The following is a 12,887-nucleotide window of genomic DNA, read 5'->3' on the forward strand; positions in this document are numbered from 1 at the left end:
AGCTATGGTTTTTCCAGTAGTCATGTATGGATGTGAGAGTTGGACTATAAAGAAAGCTGAGCGCCGAATAATTGATGCTTTTGAATTGTGGTGTTGAAGATTCTTGAGAGTCCCTTGGACTGCAAGGAGATCCAACCAGTCCATCCTAAAGGAGATCAGTCCTGAATATTCATTAGAAGGACTGATGCTGAAACTGAAGCTCCAATACTTTGGCCACCTGATGCAAAGAGCTGACTCATTAGAAAAGACTCTGTTGCTGGGAAAGATTGATGGCAGGAGGAGAAGGGGATGATAGAGGATGAGATGGTTGGATAACATCCCCGACTCAGTGGACATGAGTTTGAACAAGCTCCACGAGATGGTGAAGGACAGGAAGCCTGGCATGCTGCAGTCCACGGAGTCACAAAGAGTCGGACATGACTGAGCAACTGAATAACCTCCACAGCTGTCAGGGACATTTCTTGGTGCATTAAAATACATCAGTAAATTAAAAAGACAGAAATCCCTCCTCTTATAAAGAAAAAAATTCCACTGTGAAATTTGGTAAATTAATACATATTTACATGATTGATTTCATTGCATAAAGACTTGCCAAGTTCAAATCATTTTCAGTATCATATGGTAGTATTCTGTCTCTGTAAAAAATAAAGTAGTACATATGATGTTTCTCTATTTCAACAAATCAGATGAAGAAATGTTCTGTATTTTGGAGCAGAGAGTCAGAGATGAGAATGAAAAAGCTGACAGATTGGCCTTTTGATCCTTTCATTTTTATTTGGAAGGAATTGTGGCTTCTACCAAGCTTATATGCAGTGATTCAATTAATTGTTTCTGTAATGCCATTTTTAATGTCTCTGAAGATCAACAGCAGTGATATTTAATGTCCGTCTAAACATATCTGCTCTTTTCCTAATCCAAATCCCCAGCATGATGTGGATACAAATTCAGTAAATATTTTTACAGGAATATCAGAGATGATTTTCCCAGTCTCATGTGAGGTTTCTTATCTCTAGGTCCCCATTTCAGTTTTTCTTTCACAAACACAAGACTAGATGCACATTAAATCTTTCTGACCTTCACTGTCACATGGAATGTCTTTTCATGGAGAAAAAAAAACTTTGCAGGTAAACTTTCTTGATAAAGTAGTGATAGTGGCTATACTGAAATGTTATTTAAACTCCATATAGGAATAATAGACAGCCCATTAAACCATATCTGTATACTCTCAAACTAATGAACCATTTATGGGAGCACCGTTGTGACTTAAAGTCTGCAGTTCATTGGATATTTAAACAGTCTTACCATCTAGCAACTTCCACTCAGTATTCTGAATTATCCTATTAAGAATAACTTAAAATTTTCTTTATAAAGTAGCTTTGGTACACCTAGATGCATATCTGTGTGTGTATGTGTGTACTCTGTCACTCAATCATGTCCAACTCTTTGTGACCCAGTGGGCTGTAGCCTACCAGGTTTCTCTGTCCATGGAATTTTCCAGGCAAGAATACCAGAGTGAGTTGCCATTACCTACTCCAAGGGGTCTTCCCAGTCCAGGGATAAAACCTACATCTCTTGTGTCTCCTGCATTGACAGGTAGATTCTTTATCACTGGCACCACCTGGGAAGCCCAGATGCAAACCTTACCATGTTTTTAATTATAAACAATGGAATATTACTCAGTCATTAAACAGGAACGCATCTGAGTCAGTGCTAATGAGGGGGAAGAAGTTCGAGCCGTATTATGCAGAGTGAAGTCAGTCAGAGATAAACAAATATCATATATTAACACATATAAATGGAATCTAGAAAGATGGTCCTGATGAACCAATTTGCAGGGCAGCAATCGAGAGACAAACATAAAGAACAGACTCATGGACACAGGGAATGGAGGGGAGGAGAGGGTCGGATGGATGGAGAGAGTTGCAGGGAAACATGCACCGCCATATGTAACATAGATAGTGGGAATTCGCTGTAGACTCAGGGAGCTCAGCCTGGGGCTCTGTATCAACCTAGAAGGGCGGGATGGGGTGGGAGGTGGGAGGGAGGTTCAAGAGGGAGGGAACATGTGTATACCTATGGCTGCTTCATGTTGATACATGACAGAAACCAACACAATATTGTAAAGCAATTATCCTTCAATTAAAAATAAATTTAAAAAATTAACTTGGCTGTGGTCAATAAATTCTAGCAGTACTTTGAATTCTAGCAGTACTTTATGAAGCTAAGGTCCCTGAAAACCAAAAAAATAAAACACTTTTTCAATTATACTCAGGTTTTATAATTTTATTTCCTAAGTGCAAAGAACATCACCTTTCTTATAAAATGACCGGACTTTATCAGAAAATATAATATTAATGTAGAAAGAAGAGACATAACTGTATCAGGAAAAGAAGTTTTATACAAATTTTATCCGTGAATTGTCCCTGACCCACGTGAGTTTTCCTGGATGCCTCCTGTATTTAACACATGCATGATCTCGGTATGTTAAAGGCTGAAATACAGCAAGAATAAAGGTTACTCATGTGAATTACGGAAATTTTATGAGAGTTGGAAATTTTTGAGAGCCAGTAACCCATGTGGATCAAAACAATGAATGTTATGTTTGTTGAGGTTGGTTCTGAATTCACAGGCAGACCAAATAATCTTGGCTGCAGAGATATCACATACGTTTGGAACTTGTACTTGGAACTGACCCACAGTTTCAAATTTTCTCTGAGCAACTCTGCAATCTTGACAGTATTTTACCATTGTGGTCCCTTGTGAATATTTTAATGCAAATTTAGCTTTCCACAGGTAGTAAACACAGTATTTCTGTCTCAGCTCCTATATTTCCATTTGTCAAATCATTTAAACGTAAATAGAAATAGAAGTGAAACCATACCTATCCAAATTATCTTTGATTTATTCAAGGACTTAAAGGGTTTCCAAGGTGGCGCTAGTGGTAAAAGAACCCACCTGTCAATGCAGAAGACTTAAGAGAAGTGGGTTCTATCCCTGGGTTGGGAAGATCCTCTAGGGCAGGGCATCCCACTCCAGAGGTATGACATAATTTATTTGTGCTTGCTAAGTTGCTTCAGTTGTGTCCGACTCTTTGTGACTCTGTGGACTGTAGCCGACCAGGCTCCTCTGTCCATGGGATTCTCGAGGCAAGAATATTGGAATGGGTTGTCATTTCCTCTTCCAGGGGATCTTCCTGACCCAGGGATGAAACCAGTGTCTCTATGTCTCTTGCATTGGCAGGTGTATTCTTCACCACTAGCGCCAGCGGGGAAGCCTGGCATAATTCATACTTAACGTTAATTCGCTTTGCCCAGATCACAGAACTGAGGGAATAACTTGCATAATAAAAAGCACAACTTTGTTCAAACAATTTAACTTTAGCACATGTCCTTTATTTCAGTGATTTATGGATAACTTTGAAAATCAGCATTACTCAGCCCCTCTCAAATGGTATGTATTGATCCGAGTATAATTACAGCAAATGCATTCAGTAACTATGTTATAAATTAAAATTTCCTTTGAACAGATAATTTGTCATTATCATTCAACTGTGCCTGACTTTTGTTACAATGATTCCGCAGATAAAAGTTAAATGTCTCCTGGAATTTGACAAAAATGTGAGAATGCCAACTATATAGGGTTGTTTTATTCCTGTATTAAATTTGGTTTCTATTTACTTTTCCCAGGGTTTCCCTGGTGGCTCATATGGTAAAGAATCTGCCTGTAATTCAGGAGACCTGGGTTCCATCCCTGGAGAAAGGACTGGCTACCTACTCCAGAATTCTTGGTTGGAGAATTTCATGAACAGAGGAGCCTGTCAGGCTATAGTCCATTGGGTCGCAAAGAGTCGGACACGATTGAGCAGCTAACAAACACGCACACACGCACACGCACACACACACACACGCACACACACGCACACGCACGCACACACACGCGCGCACACACACACACACGCACACTATCCACTAATACTCCAGTAGTTTTGTTACCATAACTTTGTATTGAAAAATTAAGTGCCTGCAGGAAGTAAGATGACAAACGTGTGAATGCCAGCTGTACAGAGTCGTTGTATAGCTTTATTAAGTTCAGTCTCTGTTTACTCTTTCCTTGACTTCTAAAGCGAAGAATGTTTCTGTGGGTTTTTTTCTTTCTAAATAAGAAGAACAACTTCGTATCATTTGGCTTTACATTTTATTCTTACCTTTCACCCTGTCACTACAAGACCATTAAAGGGAGCGTTTCCTAACAGCGCTGTGAGGCAAGGGTCAGTCTAGGACCTGGTATCTGCCAGGGACCATGAGGAGCTGGGCTATTTGCTGATTGACTTGTACGTTCACAAATCCTCAGAACAATGCACACAGCTAATGAAATCATGTGCGAGTAGCTTTGTGGGACCTGGCTAAATGTTACTACTGACTTGTGACACTTAGAACTTAGGAAAATCACAGAAAGTTAAGTTGTTTTTGTTTTCTAAGAACAGAAATACACTTTATTGCCGACTTTTGGGTCAATGCTGTAAGTTCTATGCCCTGAGTCTCCCAGGCTTCTGAAGGCATAATTACTGTCGATCAAAAGCATTTTGACTGATTTCATGCAACCCAATTACAAGACCTAGGATAAAGCCACAGTAATTAAGACAGTGTGGTTTTGGTTAAAAGCCAGACATGTGGATTATTGGAACAGAATATAAAAGTAAACCCACATACATATAGTCAATCAGTTTTGACAAAGATTCAAGGATAAGTTGATTGAGAGATGATCATCTTTTAAGTAAGTGGTTCAAGGGACATAAACTTGGGCAAACTCTGGGAGATGGTGAGGGACAGGGAAGCCTGGAGTGTTTAGTCCATGAGGTCGCAAAGAGTCGGACATGACTTGGCAACTACAGAACAGCAACAAAAAGTAAGTGGTGCCATATGCATTCACAAAATTTCGACCCCATAGCTCACAACTTATATATATGTATATGTAAAATATAGAAGAAAAAATGTGTTGGGTCAATCAAAAAGTTTTTAGTGAAATTCATAAAAGAAAAACTGGAGCTTTATCAAAATTAAAAATCTTAAGTCTGTGAAAACACAGTTAAGAAGAGAAGCGTAGACTGGGAGAAAAACCATGTTTCTGACAAAGCACTTGTTTCCAGATCATAGAAGAACTCTCAGAATCCAGCAATAAGAAAAAGAAGGAACCTGATATTAAAGAACAGGCCAAAGATCTGAATAGATACTTCATCAAAGATGGCAAATAGGCACATGAAAATATGCTCAGCGTAATTATTCATTAGTAAAAGCCCCATCAAAACCACAATGAAATATCACTTCAGACTTACCAGAATGAAAAAAAAATTGGCAATACCAATTGCTTACCAGAATGCAGATCAACTCTAACGCTCCTGCATTGCTCATGGGAATGCTAAATAGTGCATTTCTATTAGAAAACAATTTGACCTTTTCTTAGGCATAGACTTCCTATATAGAACTCGGTAAATTCCACTCTCAGTTATTTGTCTAAGAGGAATAAAAACTTGTTTGTATAAATCTTGCAGGCAAATGTTTATTTATAGCAACTCTATTTCTTATCACCAAAAAACAAGAAGCAACCCAAACGTCCTTCAACCAGTAAATGGATAAACCGACTGTGGCGTATATCGCACTGTACAATCTCAGTCAGAAAGACAAACTGTTGGTTCCTGTAACAACATAGATGACTCTCCAATACATTTTGTTAAGTGAAAGAAGTTATGCATGAATTGTAGGCAAAGGAAAAATTATTGGAGACAGAGATCAGATTCTCAGGGGTTGCAAGTCGAGAGCATGGCGGGGGGATCGTCTCTGCAAGAGATGATCAAACTGTTTTCTGTGGAGACCGTAGTGGTAGATGCTATACTCTATGCCTTTCTCAAAACCCAGAGAACTGTGTATTGTAAAAAGTAAATTTCACCCTTTGTAATTTTTAAAATAAAAAATAACAATCTGGAAAATTAAAGCAAAGTGATGACTACTTTGTCCTCCGTTGCCCTTCTGAAGTAATACAACGATTTGATTCAGTGACTAGAGAGTCAATCTGAGACAAACAGTAGTCACAAAATACCGAGCGCTGGTAAATATTTCAAAAATATTACCCTGCCACTATACTGCTAAAATTGGGGGATTTGCCATGCCTGTTATAGTCATTTTACCAGACATATTAATTATTTACCAGATGTATTAATTATAGCTTATAACATGGATGGACTTTATTTTCACTCCATTCTATAGGCAGAAACTCCTGGATGCAAAATAAAATGTTGGAATCCAAAAGTTCATGATGGATTCATCCATTCATCCAAAAAGTAATATCTATGTTAGACACCATTGCCATTGGGTTTGGGGTAAAGAGGCCTCTAATTGCTTCTATTACTAAAAATAAACCCCCCAAATTTCAAATCTATTAATAGATATTTTTTAAAAGTAGAATCAGTAATGATAAGATACATGGAGACAAATAATTGAGTTGAATATCTTGTAAATAAAGGAGGGAAAGATTTTACAAGTATCATTAGAAGAGAGTATATTTTACAACTAGAACCACGTGGAAAACCTCCACTTCGGCGGAAAATCTGCACGTCTACTTTGACAGATGATCTGAAGTCTGAAAATAAGAGTGAGTCACAAAAATGAGGGAAAGACCAGTATTTAATAGGGCCCCATTTAATGGGCTTCTGACTGCTTCTTCTCGAGCAAAGGAAAATAGAGAAACTCATACCCGACTTTCTATCCTTCATTTCAGGTGACTCAGTGGGTCTTCTATATTTGTTGCCATGACAACAGAGATGTGGAAATAGAGAAACTATTAACTACGGCTCTTTAGAAACTCAGTTACATGTTTGATAGGACAATGTGGTTAATCAAAAATGTCAGTGCAACACATCACTCCAAACTCAGTCTGAATTCTTTCTGTGCCAGCTGTCTTCTGACCCATTCCATCGACTTTTATGATGTCAAACCTTGGCACACTGTTTCCTCTTGATCGAGTGATCCTCATAAACTACTGCTTCTCTGGACTACGTGTGTGTGTGTGTGTGTGTGTGTGCGCGCGCGCGCGCGTGTGTGTTAGTTGCTTAGTCGTGTCCAACTCTTTGCAACCCCATAGACTGCAGCCCTCCAGGCCCCTCCGTCCATGGGATTCTCCAGGCAAGAACACTGGAGTGGGTTGCCATTCCCTACTCTGGGGGAGGAATCAAGATTGCTGGGAGAAATATCAATTACTTCAGATATAGAGATGACACCACCCTTATGGCAGAAAGTGAAGAAGAACTAAAGGGCCTCTTGATGAATGTGAAAGAGGAGAGTGAAAAAGCTGGCTTAAAGCTCAACATTCAGAAAACAAAGATCACAGCATCTGGTCCCATCACTTCATGAGAAATAGATGGGGAAACAGTGACAGTCTATTCTTTGGGGCTCCAAAATCCCTGAAGATGGTGACTGCAGCCATAAAATTAAAAGACACTTACTGCTTAGAAGAAAAGTTATGACCAACCTAGACCGCATGTTAAAAAGCAGAGACATTACTTTGTCAACAGAGGTCCGTCTAGTCAAGGCTATGGTTTTTCCCGTGGTCATGAATGGATGTGAGAGTTGGACTGTGAAGAAAGCTGAGCGCCAAAGAATTGATGCTTTTGAACTGTGGTGTGGAGAAGACTCTTGAGAGTCCCTTGGACTGCAAGGAGATCCAACCAGTCCATCCTAAAGGAGACCAGTCCTGGGTGTTCATTGGAAGGACTGATGTTGAAGCTGAAACTCCAACACTTTGGCCACCTGATGCGAAGAACTGACTCACTGGAAAAGATCCTGATGCTGGGAAAGATTGAAGGCAGGAGGAGAAGGGGATGACAGACAATGAGATGGTTGGATGGCATCACCGACTCAATGGACATGAGTTTGAGTAAACTCTGGGAGTTGGTGATGGACAGGAAAGCCTGGTGTACTGCAGTCCATGGGGTCCGCAAAGAGTCGGACATGACTGAGTGACTGAACTGAACTGAAAGTATCCAGTTGACCCAAAGAGCTCATTATCTGAGCATTTAATGTATTCATAGAAAGATCTCTGCTATTTGAGTAGATGTTTGGCTTCCCTGGTGGCTGACTATAAAGAATCTGCCTGTAATTCAGGAGACTGGATTTGATCCCTTTGTCAGGAAGATACCCTGCAGAAAGGAATGGCTACCCCCTCCAGTATTCTTGCCTGGAGAATCCCATGGAGAGAGGAGCAAAATAAGAATGTGGCAACAACTCCTCTTCTCTCTATAATTTATTCAACAAGTAAAGTTGCCTTAAGATTTTTTTTTCCTCTAGACAAAACATGCAACCATAAAAGAGTGAATCCAATTTTTAATTTCAACTAAATATAGTTAGAACAGCATTTTGGAAAATATCCTTTTATTTTCAAGGTATAAAGAATAAATCTAAATTGGAGAAGTCTGAAATGTATGTCATCAGTCTGTGTCTAAAGGTCAAAACTTTAATATGAGGTTTTGATAAACGAAATACTTATATAAAAATTTTACCTCCAAAAATTCTTGACTTCTGTACTGCTGATATATGTTTAGTATTGAAAAAAGAAATTCTCTCACCAAATGATGTATTCTCCTCATATTCTAAATAAAGAAAACAAACCTCTGCAAAATGGTCAATAAGTGGATAAAAGTACATGTTAACACAAGATGAAACAGGGTCTCAAATACAGATTCTATAGAGATTTAAAAATAACAATAAAATTCAAAGCAAAAACTAATGTTAATAATTTTGAAGAACATATTACCATAGTACTCTCAAGAAGAAGTATAAAAATAGAAGAAAGTGAAAACATTAAATCAGTTGACACAGTAACTTCGCTGCCCTATAGTGGAGACAGACATCGGGTCCTGGTATTTGTGTAGGTGGGGTTTTTACCGCCTCCAGAAACAGATAGTATCATTTCATCACAGATTAAGAAAAGAAAGTAACCTCTAATTCCCAAATATACATGTATTCTAACTGTTTTAGTAAGACCAAAATAGAATAGTATAATAAAACTACATTTTATACCAAACACTCTTGTGACCACTGAGTTGTATATTTTAAATAAAATACCATCAAATCGTATTCAGCAGTATTTGCTCACCTAAAAGAAGACTCAGTGTCTTAAAATGGAAGGCTTTCTTAAGTAATCTTTACATTCAAAGCAATTTAGATCAAATTCTCAACAGATGTTTTGTGTTAAGTTTTCAAAACTTCATAGCCTGATCTCAAACTTCTGATAATGGAACAAAGAACCATGAATACCTAAGTCCTTTTGAAGAATAAGTATCAGTATAAGGAAGAAGAACTTGCTTTGCTGCTGCTGCTGCTGCTAAGTCGCTTCAGTCGTGTCTGACTCTGTGCGACCCCACAGACGGCAGCCCACCAGGCTCCCCCGTCCCTGGGATTCTCCAGGCAAGAACACTGGAGTGGGTTGCCATTTCCTTCTCCAATGTGTGAAAGTGAAAAGTGAAAGTGAACTCGCTCAGTCGTGTCCGACTCATAGGGACCCCATGGACTGCAGCCTACCAGGCTACTCCGTCCATGGGATTTTCTAGGCAAGAGTACTGGAGTGGCTTGCCATTTCCTTTTCCAAGAACTTGCCTTACCAAATATCAAAACTTTCTGTAAAGCTCAAGTAGTTCAGACACAAGTAATGGCAGAGGAGCAGATCAGTATCTTACTGGATGACTGGAGCTGAAAGTGAGAATTCATTTACATGTAATAGAAAAGTAAAAATATGGGTGAGCAAAATACACACCAATTTTGGGACTAATAACTTCCTTCTTGACACAGGAAACAGTCGAAATAGTATTTCAACAAAACATGGAAACTGACGTTTCTTTTTTTCCCAGTTTTATTGAAAAATAATTGGCATAAACCCTTCTTTAAGGTTTACAGCAAAGAGTTGGACACGACTGAGCGACTGAACTGAACTAAACTGAAGGTTTACAGCAGGATGGCTTGATTTACGTACATTGTGAAATGATTACTAACATCCATCATCTCATGTACATACAATAAAAAGAAAGGAGAAAAGGAAAGCAAAACTTTCTACTTTTGATGAGAGCTGTTAGAATTTACTCTCAGTGATTTTCCTGTATATTATGGAGCATTGTTAACTATTGTAGGAAGATGGTAAAATGTATAAACTTCGTTGGTAAGCACTAGGGAGGTAATGTCTGACAGGATAACTATGATTAACACTGCTGCACGGTGTACAGTGAAGATACCAATTGCATTTCTTGACTATTAAGCAAATGGAAAAAAAATTAAGATTTGTTTATCTGAATGATAGGTGAATGGAAATTTGTTGAATCATCTTCTATTTGACTGAAATATTTCATACTGAAACAAATTAGAAACTCATTTTTGGAGTAGTTGGAAAATATCAACTGAAAGTCAGAAAACTTGAATTTTTGTCTCTTTTCAGCCTTTAATTATCTCTATAACTGAGCTGTCAAGGATCAGTGTTCTCATTAATAAAATAAAGCCACTAGAAGAGGTCTGTGCCTTTAACCACCAAATGGTGATGTCCCTGGCTGCTCTAACCCACGTATTTCCCAGGAATTTCAATGAGCTTTGAATTGTAGCAGAATTTATCAGTCAGCCTGTGTTTGTCAAGCAGGTGACTACAGTTCTTAACTCCTGCTCCTTAATTCTCCGAGGAGCAATTATGATAATATCATCAATGTAACGCACTAACTAGCTCTTAATGTTTATCATTTCTGAGTCCTTCTTCATCTAATTATGACAAATGGCCATGTATTCAAATATCCCAGTGGGAAAATAGTAAATGTCTACAGAGTTCCATCCAAAAGAATGCAAAGTGGGCCTGCTGGGCTTCAAGTTTGCACTGAAAAGAAGACCTTAGCCAGATCTGTGAGGACACAGCTCACTTTGATTCACTTATTCTTTTTCCCGTTCCATAGAGCAGGAGTGATCAAAGACACCGCCTATGTGATTCTCCATACTCTTAACCTCCAGAGCATCTGCCTTACTTACTGACCAGACAAACCTGTTAAGAGGGGATTTAGTGAGACTTCCCGGTGGTCCAGTGGCTCAGACTCTGCGATCCCAATGCAGGGGCATCGATTTGATTCCTGGCTATGGAACTAGATTCCACATGCAGAACCTAAGACCTGGCACGGCCAAATAAATAAAGAAATAGAAGTATTCAAAAAAGAGGGGAGATTTTTAAAAAAGATACAAAACAATACTTCTGCCTCAGTCGTCTTTTTAATAAGAGTAGTGATCTCTTGCTGCCTTCCAGGCAGGTCTCAACATGGTCATTTAGCCTGGTTGGTTGTAACTAGGCACAGGGCAGAACCAGACCATAGGAAATGGTGCGGACAACACGACTACTCACTCATTGTATCCGCCCCACTCATGCGTTTGGAAAAAGGCAACGAGACTTCAGAATAATATTTCCAGTTACATTTTCTTTGCACTGTGTGACACAGTTCACACCTTTCTTTCCTCTCCAGCACGGACTCGCCATACTGGACCTCCCCGCTCCATCACCGGGCCTCTCAACATCATCGCTGCCCCTCGTAGCCGCAAAGCCAAAGCATTTTGCCCGTGACGCTCCCTGCCTGCTGTACTCAGAGGGTGGCCTGGGATCCCCACCAGGGGTAGGATGGTTGGCCAAGCAGATCGTGGGCTCTGAACTTTTCTTTCAGGTTGTATCACTTAAAACTGAGACAGTGAACTCAGCTCTGGTTCAAATATTTTTCATTCCAAACTGAAATCCTTACAGGTGAATTTGAATTCCTCCAGGTCTTGGAGGTATAAGGAGAATAGATCCTGTCATCCTTTTTTTTGGGGGGGGGTTGTTTTAATTAATTGCTACTGGAGTATAGTTGCTTTACAATGCTGTGTTAGTGTCTACTGTACGGCAAAGTGAGTCAGCCACATGTATACATACACCCCTCCTTGGGGATCTTCTTCCGTTTAAGTCACTGCAGAGCACCAAGTAGACTTCCCTGTCAACTTCACTGATAGAGCGCTGAGCTTTGTGTGGACAGACACTTAGGTTTCTGGAGTTACTCTGTCAGGCCTGAGAGTGGACACCTGGCTGTCTTTTTTCCAGGACTTAAAAAAAAAAAAATTTAAAAAGGCAAAGAAGTACAGTTTCATGAAAGTGCCAGCAGATGTCAGCAAAAGGCAAGACCGTCACACTTGAATTTTGTATTGGGATGTCAAATATTTAAGTATCAAAGTCAGAGCTTAACAAAACGTATCAAGTTTTTATTTTTATTTACTTTTTATTTATATTAGAAAATTGTGTGTGGGGGGAGTTGTGCTTCATAGCACACAGGATCTTGGTTCCCTGACCAGGGATAGAACCTGAGCCCCTCGTAGGGGTGGTGGTGGTTTAGTCACTAAGTCGTGTCCAAATCTTTCAAGTCCATGGGCTTCAGTCCGCTGGCTCCTCTGTCCATGGAATTCTTCAAGCCAGAATAGGGGGGTGGGTTCCCATTTCCCTCTCCATGGGATCTTCCAGGAATCGAACCTGGGTCTCCTGCATTGTAGGCAGATTCTTTATCGACTGAGCTACGAGGGAATCCCTTGTAGTGGATGGAGTCTTAATCATGGCCACCAAGGAAGTCTCTCAAGTTTTCAAATGCAGTGACTCTACCTTTAATTCCCTTTTTGGGGACAGTGGGCAAGGGGGATAGCAAAAAGAGAAATTTGATCTTCCAGTGTAGAAGTTCTACTGTTTGATGCCAGAAAACTTGCTACAAGTCACTCAATTATTCTGGCCTATCATAAAGCTCTGAGAATTCAAACTGAGAAGGTATTCACAAAGAAATCTCACACGTGGAAGGGTCCAGCATCCATTTT

Source organism: Moschus berezovskii, chromosome 28, assembly GCF_049115385.1.
Source record: "Moschus berezovskii isolate FMDL1 chromosome 28, NW_MosBer_1.0, whole genome shotgun sequence".
Taxonomy (NCBI): domain Eukaryota; kingdom Metazoa; phylum Chordata; class Mammalia; order Artiodactyla; family Moschidae; genus Moschus; species Moschus berezovskii.